Genomic DNA, 17,680 nt, shown 5'->3' with positions numbered 1-17,680 from the left:
CTTCGTGTGTCCGCGCCCGCCCGTGCGCCCGCGCGCCCGTCGACCGCCCGTGCACCCGCGCGCCCGTCAACTCGCCCGGCGCCCAACCGCGCCCGCGCTCAGGTAGAACTCGAGGACCTTACATCCTCCTCCACCTAAAATCGTTGTCGTTCTCGACAACATACCATCTCGGTAGCCATCCACCAAGATCATCGTCATCCACGATGTTGACTCCTCCACATAAAGCAAACATCCTTGCAACATATGTAGAGCCTCGTCTCCATCATGCTTCGACTTAGTGACCAACTACCACCAAGCTCACCATACCAAGGTATGCACCTCCACGGTATGCTCTCCATCGGATGTCATCTCGATCCATGATTACTGACCTCCTGTCTTCATCATGTGTCCTCATGTGAACTGCTGCCATGATACTCCAACACGATGCCAACACATCTCTGTACACTACTAGTCCCCATGTTTGAATTAGTCGGATGGCCAGTCCAACTGTCATTCTCAAACCATGAGAGTGAACATCCTCATGCCACCATCAGTCGTTTCTCAAAACATCGTGCCACATCCTTGACTCATCAAAAATCTATCTCCATAATCCATGCTCAGGCCCATGGAACTCCATCCACCTCATCTGCAACATGTTGTCCATGATGTTTGGTGTCAATGTGCTACATGGAATCAGCCACATCTATCCCAACATCATCATGTGTGTGTCTCCTTTATATGAAGAGATCATCTCCTCAAACCGACTCTCGATGTGCCACATCCAGGTCCATGAAGCAACCTCCATCATATCTGCAATGTGCCATCCCTCAAGTCATCCATAGAAACAAGTATGCACTTGTCTCATCTATCCATGTGTCAAAGTAGTTGAGTCTCGGCTCAACCCATGCCCAAGTGCAGCCACCAAGGCATCATCATCATCGTTGTAATTCCATCACTCCAAAGTGCCTCATATCGATCCTCCACATCAAGTCACTCTTCCAAGCCATGCCCATACATGTACTTTGAAAGTATGCATCCCATACTGCATCAAAGTCTCTTGACCTCAGCTCCTTAATGTATCAAATCCTCTAAGTCCACCATGTATGAAATCCCTAAAAGTCACAACAATCTCATGTCATCATGAGCTCCTTGAGTCATCTCCAACCAACATCTCCATGTAGTAGGAATGCTCCATAATCTGCTCACAACTCCATCCAAGTCCACGGTCTTGTTGTACAAAAGTGCACAACCTCTCCATCGGCTCATAAGTAATAAGTCTCCATGTCACACTAGCAAATCCATCTGCACAACATCCCTGTCTTGGCACTCCTCATTGGATGTCCATGACACCTCTACAAGTGCTCCCACACAATGTCCCTGCATAAGACTGCCATGCTCCATGCCTCCAACCTGATGTCCATGACTAAGTTGCCCATGTAGTCCAACCAAGTAGACTCATCACAACCATCGGCCATCCTCATCCAAGTCTACAATCTTCGGTCTAGTGAACTCGGTCACCCAACCATGTCAGCATCATCATGAGTCCCTTCCATCATAGCTCCTCCACCAAAGTGTCCACCAAGGCTATCTCTTGGTCTCGGCCATGAGAAGTCCACCCAAGGGTGTGCCCTCCAATCTGTCCATGAGTCATGTTGGGAACTTAGCCAATTCTCCATGTGGCTAAAGCATGACCCAATCCTCCACAACGATCATCATGTCCCTCCCTTGTCAAGGGCCTTTGCACCTTCTACCATGAGGTCACAAACAGCCCCAACAAGTCCTGCAACAATCGACAATCCTTGCTTCTCCATACACGGTTTCATCATAGACATCCATGGTAAGATCCTCCCTAGCATTGGCAAACTGGCTTTGCCCTTCCCTGCATACGGTCCATCTACCAAATGCCCAAATGAAACACAAGTATCAATACTTACTTCATCATCATCATGAGGCTCTTCCTCATTCATCCATGTCCGCAAACTGCACGATCCTGGTCCAGCTTGATCATTCTCAAGTTCATCCTCCATCATGGTCATGTCTGCAACATCTTCAACTGTCACGACTTCCTCTTCCTTGTTAGCACAATCTGCAACTTCATCTTGCTCCATTGTCCAACCAAGTTGAAGAAGCTCTTCTTCAATATTTATTTCCAAGACTGCAAGCTTCTCTCGAATTTGGGGATTCTTTTCTTTCAACTGCTTCAACCTGTATAAGGTAAGCAAGAGCTTCCCTTCACCTTCTCCCAAACTTGCCATGCCTTGTCATTCAGCTTGGTCCAAGCACTAAGCTTCACCTCTCCCAAACCTGCTTCCACTGTCACGAGCAACCCTGCTCAAACCGAGTCTTGAAACTACCTTCAAATGCTTCAACACCTGAACCTTGTTCAAGTCTCAATACCTGTCATCAACTTCCAACTTTCCACGAGCAAACCTTGCTCTGATACCACCTGTCACGCCCCTACACCTGCAGTAGTCTTCCAACCGCTTGTAGCAGGGTGCGGCACCACCGAACGCTTTCTTTTCACCAATACTAACATTCGTGGACTACACCTACTTTCACATTAACATACTTAGCTTGTGTTTCGCAACTAAGTAAAAGCAATTATCCTTTATACTTAATGAAGCCCATACTCATTCATTATCATCATGCAATTATACCAAGAACAACAACAATTGCAACAAGTATAAAGGGGAGGGGAAACTCCCCATAATGTGAGTCTGCCCGACAATTTTATTAAGAATATCAGTTTACAATACAAGTGTGTCTTGGCCGAACCAAGTCTCACACTTAACTGAATATTACAACAGAGAGGCAAACCTGCCTTTACAACATCTTGTGCATCTCTTGCACAAAGGACGGTGCTCACCCGAGCCACCAAGAATCCTTGCCAAGTCTTACACCAAGAACTGCACCTTAGAATCCACCCCGAGCACACTTGCCCAACCTTCGACCTGATCGCAAGACTTCTCCAAGCGTACAGTCCTCCTTAAGGTAATGCGCATGAGATATGCGCAGTCCTCTCTTTAACTGCGCACTTCCTTCTTGTCTTATGCGAAGATGTGAAGAGTGAATGATGGATAAATGAGCTCTCAAGCTCTTACACTTATATACACTTCTTAACTTTACTTGTGTGGGTTTACAAGGGGTGTGCAGCCCCTTGGCCGACCCCCAAAACCACCATACATGCGCCCAAAGCCTTATTTACAAGTCGGCTTCAAGTCTTCTTAACATCGCATATATATGTATACGCTCCAACACTTAGTCGCATAAGTGTTTTGCATATCGTCACATCTTTTGTCACATTTCTTCTGCACGTTTTGTCACATTTCTTCCGCAGCGCGTCGCACGCTCGTGTCGCCGCGCCCGCCCGTCGTGCAACCCTCGCCCGCCTGTCGTGCAGCCCGCGCCCACTTCGTGTGTCTGCGCCCGCCCGTGCGCCCGCCGGCCCGCCCGTCGACCGCCCGTGCACCCGCGCGCCCGTCGACTCGCCCGGCACCCAACCGCGCCCGAGCTCGGGTAGAACTCGAGGACCTTACACATGGCATGCTTGTGTTTATACAAAGCTCTATGGCTAGTTCTCAAAACTAGTATTCAAGTTCCATAGGTGGTATCTACTATTGGGCCTTAAAAGGTACACGCGGTTAGGTAGTCTCAATAATGCATCCTTGAGGTACATGGTTTGGTACTCTCAATAATGTATCCTTAAATCTTCAAGCTGAGTCAAAAAGTGTGATGTCGTGGAGTTGATGGTGATTTATGTACATTCAGTGAAATGTTAATTAAAGAGTTTTGAGCCTCTCCAAATCGCATCAGAATCTTATAAAGGCTCTAAACCCTAGCATGATGATTGTTGCATTTGAGACCTAATTAATAAAGATTGGATTATTATAATAGCAAATTTATAATACTACTCTAATTTCAAACATTCCCAGCTGGACTTACAAGAAAATGCTGGTGGTTCACTGCCAATTGACAAAGTTGCAGGCCTCCAATCTCATGGATTCATGTGTCACAAGTCATAGAAAATTACAAATACCCCACAGAAATGATATTATGTATAATTGCTTGTGCAGAAGTATCCACAAATAAATTATTGATAGGATTTCCTTAGTTATAAACTTAGATGTATAGACAATTGGCCTAGAGTTACACTAGTCTCTGGCATTACACGATATTTTAGAGTGGCATTACACGATTGTCCATGCGTCCATTTTTTTGCTCATATATCTGGCAAATGTATTATCTGCTCATTATGTACCTTATATAATATAATTATGCTTTTTGCTTCCATTCTGCAGTGGTTTTGGTTATGGAAAAGCTAAATTTTATCTGAATTGATGTTTTAACTGGAATTTTAGTCATTTATGCTGTAATTATTTTTTCTATGCATATTATAAGTACATCATAGAACCGAGAATGGCATTTTTTTAGTCAGTCTGTGTTCTAGACTCCAAATTCATGGTAAGTTTGGGAAAGATTTGATACCATTGGACTTAGTAAAGTTGTTAGCTGGCAAGTTGATTGAATTGTCAATTAAATGTCCCGAGGTCCATTTGATAAGTTTTGAAAAGATTTGACGCCATGAGAATTAGTAAAGTTATTGGTTGGCAAGTTGATTGAATTGTCAATTACATGTCCCAAGATCCATTTTAATCACACCTCGCTACACATAGAAGACAAAACCATGTATTTTAATTACACCTTGCTACAAATAGAAGACAAAACCATGCTAGTTGCTGTTAGAATAAAAAATGTCCTGTACTGTCTTCATATAATGTACAAAGTGATTAACTACACATATTCTCTGATGCCAAGCAGTTGGTTGGAACTTTGATCTATTCCCATACCTAAAAACTTTATGCTCGTTGTATGGACATACTAATGATGCTAAGGTGAAGCTAATTAACTCCAGAAAATCTAATCAGTTCTTTCCGTTGCCGGGATACTCTAAAATATGGTATCTGTCTTAATAGGATACATCTTACCAGTTCCACTCTGAAGAACGACCGTATCTCTGTTATTAGGCCTGACTTACAACTAATTTAATATACGTGATGAATATTTTTACTTTTGACTGTATTAGATTGTTGTTTTCATGATGTAACGATTTCTTCTTATCATTATAATAATTTATCATTCTTATTATTATTTATTGCTATAATTTTTATTATACTGGTTAATATTATTTCAAAATCACTCATCAAGAATAAGACCGATCCAAAATACAGGGCATTGCACCTAAGGGCTGCGATGGTCATGCTAGAATGACAAGTTCCTGTGACTGGTGTCGAGTAGCTACGAGGCCAAGAAGCCTCTTCAGTTTCACAAGGCATCAGTGGGTGGGATCCCATTCTCACCAATCCTAAGCCTGGTATCATGATCCTAGTAAGGTTGGGGACCACCCCAAAAACAAAGATGACCCTCTGCCCAATACAGACATGATTCCTGTTGGTGCCTGATATGAAAGTTCGTGCACAGCAGCTGGCCGAAATAAATTTTTATTTTGCAACTTCAATAATTGAATTCGACATATAGACCATATGGCAATTATATTATTTGGCTTGTAAAATATGTAGTTATCAAGGCTAAATAGATTCTCAGCTTGTGACGAATGCTCTCTGCAGCCCGTTCTTTTTTATAAAATGTGTTGACATATTTTCGATATATCAATAGCCAGAGGAAGCATTTTATTGAAATAACTAAAAAAAATGTCTGCACACAGGCTACAATATGTGAAAAAATGCTAATTCATGTTGGATCCGAGATGCAATGTCCTTCAAGGCTGTAATAAATCATATATAAATAGCTATCAATAAAAACAAAAGAGCATTTAAATTACATTCTGCTCAATTGTTCAAGAACCATTCCCATTAGGGTAAGAGTTATAATAGTCTCTCTCTATATATAAACATATTCTATTCAATGCCTGCCATACTTGAAAAATAGGCACTTAAGACGAGATGAGCAATGAACTAAAGCATCCATTGCTTTGAGAATTTAACATTCACACACAAATTCTGTATTTGGAGCCAGATACACTCTCAAGCTTACAGTCTACATTATCATGCAATTACTGGAATGTCCCTATATGTTGTCCTTCCCAATAGGATAATATTTTCTTTATCCCATTATAAAGCCAGCCATTATTTTGCAGTGAGAATTTCAATTTTTTTTGTAGCTGGACAATTTCAAGAGCATTCTGTTTTTAAGATACAATGAAATCGTTGATTCTAAAATTGAAATGAACCATCACAGAATATTTTGATCTACGGAATTTTTTTAAATAACAATCCACATGGTCCAAAACTAGCGAGAAAAAGCCTATGGAAAAATCTTCAGATGCTGACATGAGATGAAATTCCAGTCTAGAAATGGATATTGCCTTAAGAATAAATAATCTTCAGATGCTAACATGAGACGAAATTCCTGTATTGCAATGGATTGCCTTCAGAATAAATAGACCTCAACTAAAATCTCAGAGATCGTTTTTTCGATAAAAATAAATAAAGATTCATAGACCACCAAAAAAATTTCAAAAAATACTAAACAGAGAAAAAAACAGATATGTGATCAGTAATTACTGGAAAAAAATTTGTCAGCTGGGCAGTGGACTGGTGGTAGGTAATGAAGTGCTCAAGGCACATTGACCCAAGTTTGACACTCAGTCTCTTCTCTCTGGAATGATAATTTACTGGAGTTCCCAAAGCGGTAAGCTCTGTACTGGTACCAACAGGCGGGCTTATGGTTGAACTGTTTTTGTTTTAAAAAAAAATAAACTTGCCAAAAATTTATTGCAAAATGGCCAATCATTATGCATATAGAGAATTCAAAATCCTAGCATGCAGTATCAAAGCAAGTTAAGCCAGTCTGCATATCGGCAATCTGATCTTCAAAAGGAACACACTTCAAAGTGAAAAGCCAAACTCAAAGGTAAAACATATAACTTAAAACAACATTTCGAAGGATCAAAATAACATAGCCACAGAACCAATAATTAGTCAGAGTTCACAATGCCTTTCACTTACATCAATAACAAAATGAAAATTTTTATCCAATACCCTATTCACTTACATCAATAACAAAATAAAAAAATTTATCCAATACCCTAACCACTAAGACCTGATCTTAAATACTTTTTTCCTGAAAATCCAAAATGGAAAATTTTATCCAATATCTTATTCACTTACATCAATAACAAAATGAAAAAGTTTACCTAATACCATAATCACTAAAATGAAAAAGTTTATCCCATACCCTGACCACTAAGACGCTTGCATTAAATGCTTTTTTCCTGGCAAAAGTGAAAACCCAAACTCAAAAGCAAAACCTAAACTTAAGACAACATTTCATATTAACACAGCCCCAGAACCAAAAATTAGTCAGAGCCCAAAATTCCTCTTCACTTACATTAATAAGAAAATGAAAATGAAGAAGTGGAAAATGAAGAAGTTTAGCCACTGCCCTAACCACCAAGCTACTTACATTAATAAAAAAATTAAATTAGTAAGAGCCCAAAATGCCTCTTCACTTGCATTAATAAAAAAATGAAAAAGTTTAGCCACGGCCCTAACCACCAAGCTACTTACATTAATAAGAAAATTAAAAAGCTTAACCACTGCCCTAACCACCAAGCTATTTGCATTAATATGGTTTCTACAGGAAAAGCGAAAACCCAGACCCAAAAAAACTTAGACTTAAGACAACCTTTCGAAGGATCAAGTTAACGTAGCCACAGAACCAATAATTAGTCGAGCCCAAGCTATTTGCATTAATATGTTTTCTACTGGAAAAGTGAAAACCCAGACCCAAAAGTAAAACTTAAACTTAAGACAACATTTCGAAGGATCAAGTTAACGCAGCCAATAATTAGTCGAGCCCAAAATGCATCTTCACTTACATCAATAACAAAATGAAAAAGTTTAGGAAATACATAACCTCTCAGATGCTTGCATTAAATGTTTTTCTCTGCCCTTGCAAGGCTACCACATGAAAAGTGACGTTCCTCCCCATCAAAACAAATTATATTTAACCAAGATAATGCATTTGACAGAGAACCTAACAAATACTCAAAGCTACAAATGTCTGTTCAATGGAATCATAAGATGGAAGTGAAAGAAATGAGCCAAGAGTATGCTCATGTAGACACTTGGAGGTTCACAGGCTTCTTGCACTTCGTTGGTTCAGTGGTTTGAAAACTGGCCAGACTGGCCAGTGCAGACTAGTTCACCCGTAGGGAACCAGATTGGTTTGCGAACTAGACAGGCCTCTTCCAAGTTAGTTTGACAAGTTCACCAACCCATCTAACGGTGCCCCACCTCTTCCAAACTCTAAGTTATTGTAATATAATGACACACCACCCTTTATTTACATATTTGGTGTTCAAAATATATTTATTATTAAGCTTTTCATAGTGTATATTTAAAATTTTTAAATCGAATGCTTTTTTTAACTAGTTTACTGTTTAGTTCTGGTTTAATCTTCGGTCAATTCTATTCCTGGTTTTGGTAATCCTAAGAGGTGCTCTGGAATTAAATATGATATATAATATGGGTAAAGCTAATATGCGTTATAGTTATGGTTTAATCTTTGGTCAATTCTATTCCTATTTTGGTTATCCCCAGAGGTGCTTTGGAATTTAATATTTTATATATATATATATATATTATAATGTAATATAATATAATATGGGTAAAGCTAATATGTATTAGTTCAAAAATATTAATTAATATGAAACAAAAATTTAAATTAATTTTAATTTTAGGGTTTTCAAGTATATAAAAGGATTAAAATTATTTAGAAGAAAATACTTTTTTTTTAAATGTAGAAGTTGAAGAAAATTTACATTTTTATGGATTTAATCTCTCGATATTTGATAGATCTAGAGTTAAGACGATCTAAAATGGTTTTAAAAACTTAAAATTGAAGTGTTGGCATTGCTGGCAATATTGCCCAATCATTAGGGAAATAAAGAATTCAAAATCCTAGCATACAGCAGCAAGGTAAACTACTCTTCATAAGGGCAAAGTAATCTTCAAAAAAAAACATGAGTTTCAATATAAGAGTGAAAATCCATACTGAAAATTAGAACATAAACATGAGACAACATTTCTAGGATTCAAATTAACATAGCCACAGAACCAATGGTTGCTCTGAGAGGAACTTTTTACGGTCCAATATGAGGGAGGTGTAATTCTTTCCCTACTCAAGATGTACTTGAGATGGCAGTTTAAAAAAATATTAAAAACAAAATAATAATTTGAACATTGTCATAAATAAAATATTTCAATGTCAGTAAATTCTTTTTGTATCGACTTTATATAAATCTATTAAATAAATGAAAGCAACAAAATCTTATAAAAGAGATGTGTAATTTTTTCAATGATTAATATGAAATAGAAATATAATATTTATAAAAAGATATTTCAATATCCACTTTAAAATTTAAAATATCCATAATTATTAAAATATTTTAATAATATGACCCTTAATATAAAGGAGATATATAATTTCAGATATATATAAATATATAATTAACTTAAATCTATCTTAACTGCAAATTTACAAATTTATTAGGAATGTAATATAAATAAAAGAGATCACATCACTCTAAAACCATTTTTTAATTAAAAATTTTGAAAAAAAAATGATTTCTTTCCACACACAATAAATTTAAAATAAATATATTTACACCAGTTAATACCCCAAATGCCTCTTTACTTACCTCAATAACAAAATACAAGTTTAGCCAATACCATAACTACCTGAGAGTTGGCATTCAATGTCTTTCTCTTGCCTTGTAAGTCAATGACAAAATACACGGTTAAAAAAATACAAGTTTAGCCAATACCATCACCACCAAGAATCTTGCCTTCAATGGTAGATTCTTGGTTTTCTTCTACCCTTGTAAGTGCACATTTCAATAAGAAACAGGAAGTTGACTGCAATGCCCAAACCACAATGCCATTACGATATGAGATTTGATGTTCCTCCACGCGAAAACAAATTATATGAATGATACATTTTACGGAAAGTTCAACCAGTACATGAAGGTACAATTTTCTGCTCAATGGAACAACAAAATGAAAGTGAAACAACTGAGCCAAGAGTATGGCAGACCTCATCTAGAGACCAGCAAGTTCACAGGCTTCATGGATTCAGTTGGATTGTAGACGTCGCTGGTAGCATTGGCAGCAGCTGCGGACATTGCTGTCGCCCGCAGCTATGTCCAACTTTATAAGACTCCTAGTGGCCAGAATTGCTGCAGGGACCTGATCATGCGAGGCTCTGGCGACGAGTCCTCGCGTTGCAGACGAAGCGGCGTCCTTGACTTCCTATGGATTGACAGAAGCCAAAAGGCACTGTCTCAGGATCCTCAAAATTGACTGCAGAAATTCTCCAGGGAGGGGAATTCTCGCACTCTTTGCACTGCAATCATCCATTGGCCCCTCTGATGAGGAGAAGCCACGATCATGATCATTCCCTACAGTGATTCCATTTGCAAAATCACTATCGTCATGGATATCGAATTTGCCTATTTCATCAATTAGGGCTCCGTTGGTATTAGACGTCCTAAGGTTATTACAATTCTCTGCAATTTTTCCCTCTTCCCCATCCTGGAAATTAGAATCCGATAAGCCTGCCTGCGGCCGATCGCGGACCTGATCATCGAAACTACGGGCACAGGCGCACTTCTGGCCGGTCCAGCCTTCAAAAAAGGGGCAAATGTCGACCTTGCCCCGGCAGGAATGGTGGAAATATTCATGTAGAAGAGATCGAGGGCGACCCCGACAATGGAAACCCTCTTGGTGGATTTGACGGCGTCCATGGTCTCCAGGGGTGGGGAGAACTGCCCGACAAAAGCTATGGCACAGAAATCATGTTGGAGCAGATTGCCAGGGGCATGTTAGAGGGACGGTTGGCCAGGAAGGGAATGTGGACGAGCCTTCACTTCGCCGGATGGCCTCGAATACGATGAGCAGCTTGTGGAAGGAATCCGTATCGAAGACGAGGCAGGAGAATGGGTTCCAGCAAGGAGTGGGACGTTCCTGCGACTCGGCGTCGGAGGAGAGCCAGTAGCAGGGTCCGTTGGAGGCGGAATAGGTTTTTAATATTTAATTTGCCTATCAACAATATTTGATTTTAACCAAATATGTATAAATCACCGTGGACCCATCTTAAGTCAACTCTGAATGAAATTTCTTTTCACTAACATAAAAGAGGAGGCTTGCCCGTGAATGGATTTGATCTCTCTTGAGTTGGACAGATCTTTATCCATTCTCTTAAATTGAGATGAAATTAAACTGTTAAAATATTAATTATTTATATATATATTTTTTAATTATTTATAATTTTTTTATTTTTTATTTTTAATATAATTTAATTTAAGTGAATAAAATATATTTTAATAATAATTATAATTATAATTTGTTTGTTTGAAAAATGTTTTTTAGTTTAATAATTATATAATAAAAATATTTTTATTTTAATAATGATGATGATTAATGTCTATAGGAATTAATGTGGTCTATCAGACTTCAAGAAGAAGAAGAAAAAAAAAAAGGAGGTTAATTGTCATTTTTCAAAATCTTATTTCTGTGATCAAGAAGAAGGGAAAGAAGAGCTCCAAGATCGTTATAGTTGGGTTAGCTTAATAAGTCATAAAGATTAGAGGTGTGGCTGATGATAGGGAATTGAGAGCAAATGTGAGCAAGAATCGGGTAGTCTAAAATGAAGTGTTTTTAATCTTCCACCTTCTTAGTATCACAAATCTGACAGATTCTACCACCCCACTAAGTCTTGGGAGTAGACTACTGCTCGGTCTCACTGCTAAGGTCATGAGAATTAGTTCTTATCCTAGTGATGTTCATTTTCTTCTTAGTGTTGGTCAACATAGAGATAATTATGGTTATCAAGGGTGGGGTAGATCACCTCCTTATAGTATCTTAGCTTCCTTTTACCCTCCAGCTCCTTACCATCCCACATCATGTCCTTAAAATTGGAGGTAATAGTATCATTGATACTATCCTTGCTTCCCATGATGATCTCCTTCTTAATCCCCCAAAGGTTGAGCCAAAACTGGGCATCCTTATGGCACTTGCTCTTGAGGCACAGGTGGGGATTTTGACTAAAGTTAGAAGCAATTTTCGGAAGCCTCTTGGATTCCATGTTGTAAAGCTTCTTCTTATACATCAGATATCTAAACATAGTCGTACTTTCAATGGGGGACATGCCCGCTTCGATCAAGAGGATAGGATAGGGAGTATTTCCCTTGATCTTGAGGTTATAGGTTATGAATTGCTTTTGGATCATCTCAATCTTTCTCCACGACTCTTTAGATATACTACAACCCCAAACTTCACATCTGTATAAGACAACAGGGGTGACGAGAGTCTCAAAGAGGAACCTCTTTTTACTCCAAATGTAAAGATCGACCAACTTACAATTGTTTTCAAGCTCATAATAAGCTTTCCAACCTCCAATAATTCTTTTCTCAATGCTATAATTCCAGTTGAGTTGATGAGGAAAGTCAATACCCAAATATTTATAAGAAGAAACTTACTCTAGACAATGGCTATCATAAACGAAACTACCATGGGTGATCTTTCTGGATTTAATGATCATGACTTTAGTCTTGTCGGTATTAATTGTCAAACCCATCTTGGAGCAGTAGACATGAAGAGTCTTACGCTGTTTGTCTAGGTCATCATGACTTTTTGCAAGAAGAACAATATCATCAACAGAAAGGAGAAGAGTAATGATTATGCCAGCAAGCTTGGTGCCCTTGCAACCCACAGTTTCCAGACACTCCTCTAGCTTATCGATGTAAATATCAAAAAGGGTAGAAGATAGGGGACACCATTGCTTAACCCCGATATTGCATTGAATATATTTAGACCACCCTTCGTTGGTCTTAAACTTGGCAATGACAGTCTCATGGAGGCAGATCACAACAATCCTCAATTCAGGAGGAACCATGATCTCTTCAAGTCTCTCCCAGAGCTTATCTCGAGGGACAGTGTCGAAAGCTTGTCTAAAGTCCACAAAACATAAGAGATTGGTTTTACTATTGCGACATTCCTCTGCAATAATCCTGAGATTGACAAGGTGGTCGATAATCGAGTGTTGTCTCCTAAAACCAGTTTGCCCTTTAGCCCTTTTACCCTGGTTCTCAAGGCAAAGGCTAAGCTTTAGTTTTCAATTTAATTTAAAATATTACATATATATTAAAATTTTATTTATAATATTGAATTATTATTGCAAATGAGAATGTCTTTCGTATTAATCACATCATTAGGATTTGGTCGAAGTTTCAAACCAACTAATGTGGTTCATCGTCAGGACAAAGGTTATAATTAATATATTTAATTATTTTTATTAATAATAATTAGAAATAAAATTATAATTTACTTAATTTTTATGATTTTTTTTTTTTAATTTTGGTAATGTGAGATATATTATCTAGTAAGTGTTTTGATGCTTATAATTGTTACGCCAAGAGATGCTCTACAAATAATAATAACGTTACATTTAAAAATATTAAAATAATAATTTAAATTAATAAATTAAAAAATAATAATTAAAAAAAATGTCGCCCATAATTAAAAACTTCAATTTGCACTTTAATTTTACATAACTTTATATAGAGATAAAGTAATCGAAAATAAAAATAAAAATTACTTTTTAGTAGGAAGAAGAAATGTGATTTCTTCCCTTCTTCATCTTCATATGGAGATGAGTACAAAAAAAATAATTACTTTTTTTTTTTCTAAGTAAAACTGTCCTATTGAAAAAAAGCGAAATAAAAATACATCGAGGCTCCGGCCTCTGCGGTGCGTAACAGCGTTATTTCATGATTGTCATAAAAAGAACCTCGACTACCCTTCGAGGGGAAACCAATCCGAGTGAGCTCACAACAAAAAACCCACACTGGGGTCCTAGTTCAAAATCAATTAAAACATACCAAAAAGTTTGAAAAAGCATGAGTATAAACCTCAAACAGTAAGCTTGTGAAACCTCCTTTGAGCTGCAAGGCGACACCTGGCGACTAGACATATGGGTTGGGCGCGCTGACCATGCAAGGGACCCCCTCGATGTCGTAAGGGTTGGGCTCTTCCACAATGCGACACGCGTACTCATCCTCTGCTAACGTGCCGCACGGGATGCCACTTGTTGTTTGAATGCCTGTTGCGCTGCCCTCCGCTGCATGTAGGCCAGATGTGTCGTCCGGGGTGCCACCAACAGCTTTCGTGCCACTCGCTCTGCCCTTAACAACATGCTTGCTGCCAGCCAGCTCTTTGTCATTCAGAGTTTCAATTTTCCCAACCTTCTGCTACTTTCCTGGTTCACTGTCATCCCTGTTCCTCTTAGTTGCCTTCTGCTTTGCGCCGTTGTTCCTTCTCCTTGGTCTACAGTCATGGGTCTGAGCATCCTGCTCAGCCTGTGAACTAGTATACTCACTAAAGGTTATGTTAATCGTGGCTAAGATTTCTGGCTGAATCAGCGAACTCTGGAAGCGAAGTTGGGTGGTATGGTGAGAGGGGTGGGGGGGGTGAGGGAATTCTCAGTTTGGGTAGCTGCGTTTGCACTTTGGATGCCATGGACCTGTGACTGCCCTCTACCACTGCGCATATCAGGGTATCTTCCGGAGAAGGGAGTAGCAGAATCAGGGTTGGGCGTTGCGGGGGGGCGTATGCTTCCGCCTCGACTACCCCTGCGTCTGCTCTGCATGCAATGTCGAGTGCGCACCATGACTGTGATGATCTCAGGATTTGCAGGTGGGGAGGCTGAGGTTTCTCAGGGATTGAATTTGTTGTGCCGAGGAAGAACAGAGGAATTCTGAGCGTGAGAGGGCTTAGTAGAATTAGCGGGCAGCTCAAAGGAGGGGCTAGCGGCAGAGGCCGAGTGGAAGGCGAAATGGCAAACCAGGCTTTGAGTGAAGTGAATTCTTGGGCCTAAATCAATGCAGCAGAGGAGATTGCAACGCCTCCTCGTGGTAGTGCGAGAACTAGGTGCTGCAGCAGCCTAAGGGCAGAGACATTGCAGAGGCAGAGGATAATGGACAGGGGCGGTGGTATAATCATCACCAAAGATCATCTTTGCTTGGAGCCGACGTGGGTTGCAAACTTGTTGAAGACGACACAGATAAAAATCAAACTTTGAATTAAATGAAGGAGTTGCAGCTCACAGGTGTGTACAGCACCTGGGAGACTGCACTCAAACAAAGAGGAGACTCTCACTCTCGTTCACTCTACATTACATCAAATGAATATTACAATATTAAATACATCACTGAAAATTAGGTAGTTGTAAACAACCTCCTATACTCTAGGAACAAATCCTAAACTAAGGAGATGTGTTACAACCATATAACCATTTCTCCATTATTTTTAACTCCCCCACAATGGAGAAAGGGTTATTTTGCACTCCTAACATCCCTCTAAATAATTCAAACTTTACTCGCCCTAGAGGCTTAGTAAAAATATTAGCTAAATTATCACAAGTGTTACAATACTCCACACATATTTCTTTTGTCTGTATCTTTTCTCGAACAAAATGAAACTAAGTGTCTATATGTTTAGTGTTTTTATGGAAAACTAGATTGTATGCAAGCTTTATTGTGCTCTGGTTGTCAGTTTTGATGTTGATTGCTTCTTTCTGTCCTTCACCTGCATCGCTAAGCAATCTCCTCAACCAGATGGCTTCGCATGTCGCCGCACACAACACCTGATACTCAGCTTCACATGATGATAATGCTACAGTACTTTGCTTTTTGCTACTCCATGAAATAACCTCGGATCCAATACTAAATGCGTAACCTGTGATGGATCTACGATCATCCAGGTCACCTGCCCAATCAGAATCTGAATAACTTGCTAAAGTAACATCAGAAATGTCAGTGTATAAAATATCATAATTACAAGTACCACTAAGGTACCCCAACACACATTTTGCTACAATCTAGTGACTTTCAAGTGGTTTGGACATAAACTGGCTCAACACACTAACAGAATATGCCAGATCAGGTCTAGTTGTCGTGAGATATATCAGACTTCCCACTAGCTGTCTATACAAAGTGGCATCCACCTTTTTTGTGCCATCATCACTGCTTAACTTGAGATTCTGCTGCAATGGTGTTGCTGCTATTTTACACTGTTCCATTCTGAATCTTTCCAACAGGGTTCTGGCATACTTTCCTTGAGTTAGAAAAGTTTGACCATAATCTTTCCACACCTCCAAACCTAGGCAATAATGAAGATCTCCAAGGTCTTTCATTTCAAATACGTGTGATATTTGCTACTTGATTTCTTTGATCAAATTATTTGCATTTCTTGTTATGATCATGTCATCCACATACAAGGAAATCAAAATGATTTGCCTCTGTTTATTTATCTTGGTATACAGGTTTGGGTCGTTGAGGTTCCTATGAAAACCATGCTGTATAAAAAATGAATCAATTTTCTCATACCATGACCTGGGTGCTTGTTTCAAACCATAAAGTGCCTTATGCAATTTACACACTAAATGCTCCTGCCCCTTTTTCACAAAACCAGGAGGTTGTACTAAATAAATTTCTTCCTTTAATTCTCCATTCAGAAATGCAGACTTAACATCTAGCTGGTGTAGCTTCCATTTATGTTTTGTTGCTAAAGAGATTAACATTCTAATTGTATTTAGTTTAGCTACAGGGGCAAAGGTGTCATCGAAATCTATGCCTTCTTGCTGTGAATAACCCTTTGCTACCAGTCTAACTTTGAATTTTTCTACACTCCCATCTGCATTTATCTTAGGTTTATACAGCCACTTACAACCTATAGAGGTTTTTCCTTCAGGCAACTCAACTAAATCCCAAGTATGATTTCTATATATTGATTCAATTTCCTCATGCATTGCAGCCCTCCATTCATCTGATTTACTTGCTTCTTCATAATTTGAAGGTTCTACAATGTTTAAAATTTGGGCATTAAAGCATAGCCTTTCAATCTTTCAGGTAGTCTAGTCTTCCTACCTGATCTTCTAGGTAGAGGACTTACCTCAACTCTATCTGTTTCAACACTTTCTGGGCCTGCATCATCACTTATTACACTATCTGCTGCTACTTCTTCCTGTTTCTGCTCCTGCTCCTGCTCTTCATCTTCGTCACTGTTCATCTCTATCAGCAATGGAATGTGGCTGTCACTGTTAGAGTCTTCCTTTCCATCTTCAGTCTGTTCATGAAAAATAACATCTATGCTTGCAAAAACTTTATGAGTCACAGGATTATATAACTTGTATGCCTTATACTCTGTGCCATATCCTACAAATATACATTTCAAGGCTTTGGGGTCTAACTTCTTTCTATCTGCTTTTGGTATATGAGCATAAGCTTTAGATCCAAATATTCTTAAATGACTGACTGCTGGTTTGAGTCCAAACAATGCTTCAATGGGGGTTTTGAAGCCTAGACATTTAGTAGGACTCCTATTCTTTAAATAAACAGCAGTATTAATGGCTTCTGCCCAAAGACCATTCGATAGTCCCTTACCTTGAAGCATACTTCTCGCGCACTCCACAAGAGTTATGTTCTTGCATTCTGCTACTCCATTCTGTTGTGGAGTGTGTGGCACTGTGAATTGCTGCATAATCCCATGCTGCTTGCAGAAATTCATGAACTCTCATAACCTGTATTCTCCCCCTTGGTTCGAGCGGAGAATCTTTATTCTTT

General features: G+C 38.9%; 1 protein-coding gene and 1 pseudogene across 1 annotated transcript in view; both read right to left on the bottom strand.

Annotated features, from left to right (window-relative positions):
- Positions 1–17,680, bottom strand: part of LOC149195076 (amine oxidase [copper-containing] gamma 1-like) — a 29,708-nt gene that overhangs the window by 4,088 nt on the left and 7,940 nt on the right. The gene's annotated exons all lie outside the window — the stretch shown is intronic.
- On the bottom strand, positions 9,675–11,152 carry LOC149195077 (uncharacterized; annotated as a pseudogene).

Source organism: Pinus tabuliformis, chromosome 2_2 (genome assembly GCF_031772625.1).
Source record: "Pinus tabuliformis cultivar Carrire ecotype Pingquan chromosome 2_2, CPIR1, whole genome shotgun sequence".
Classification (NCBI taxonomy): domain Eukaryota; kingdom Viridiplantae; phylum Streptophyta; class Pinopsida; order Pinales; family Pinaceae; genus Pinus; species Pinus tabuliformis.
This window is presented reverse-complemented; position numbering and strand designations above follow the sequence as displayed.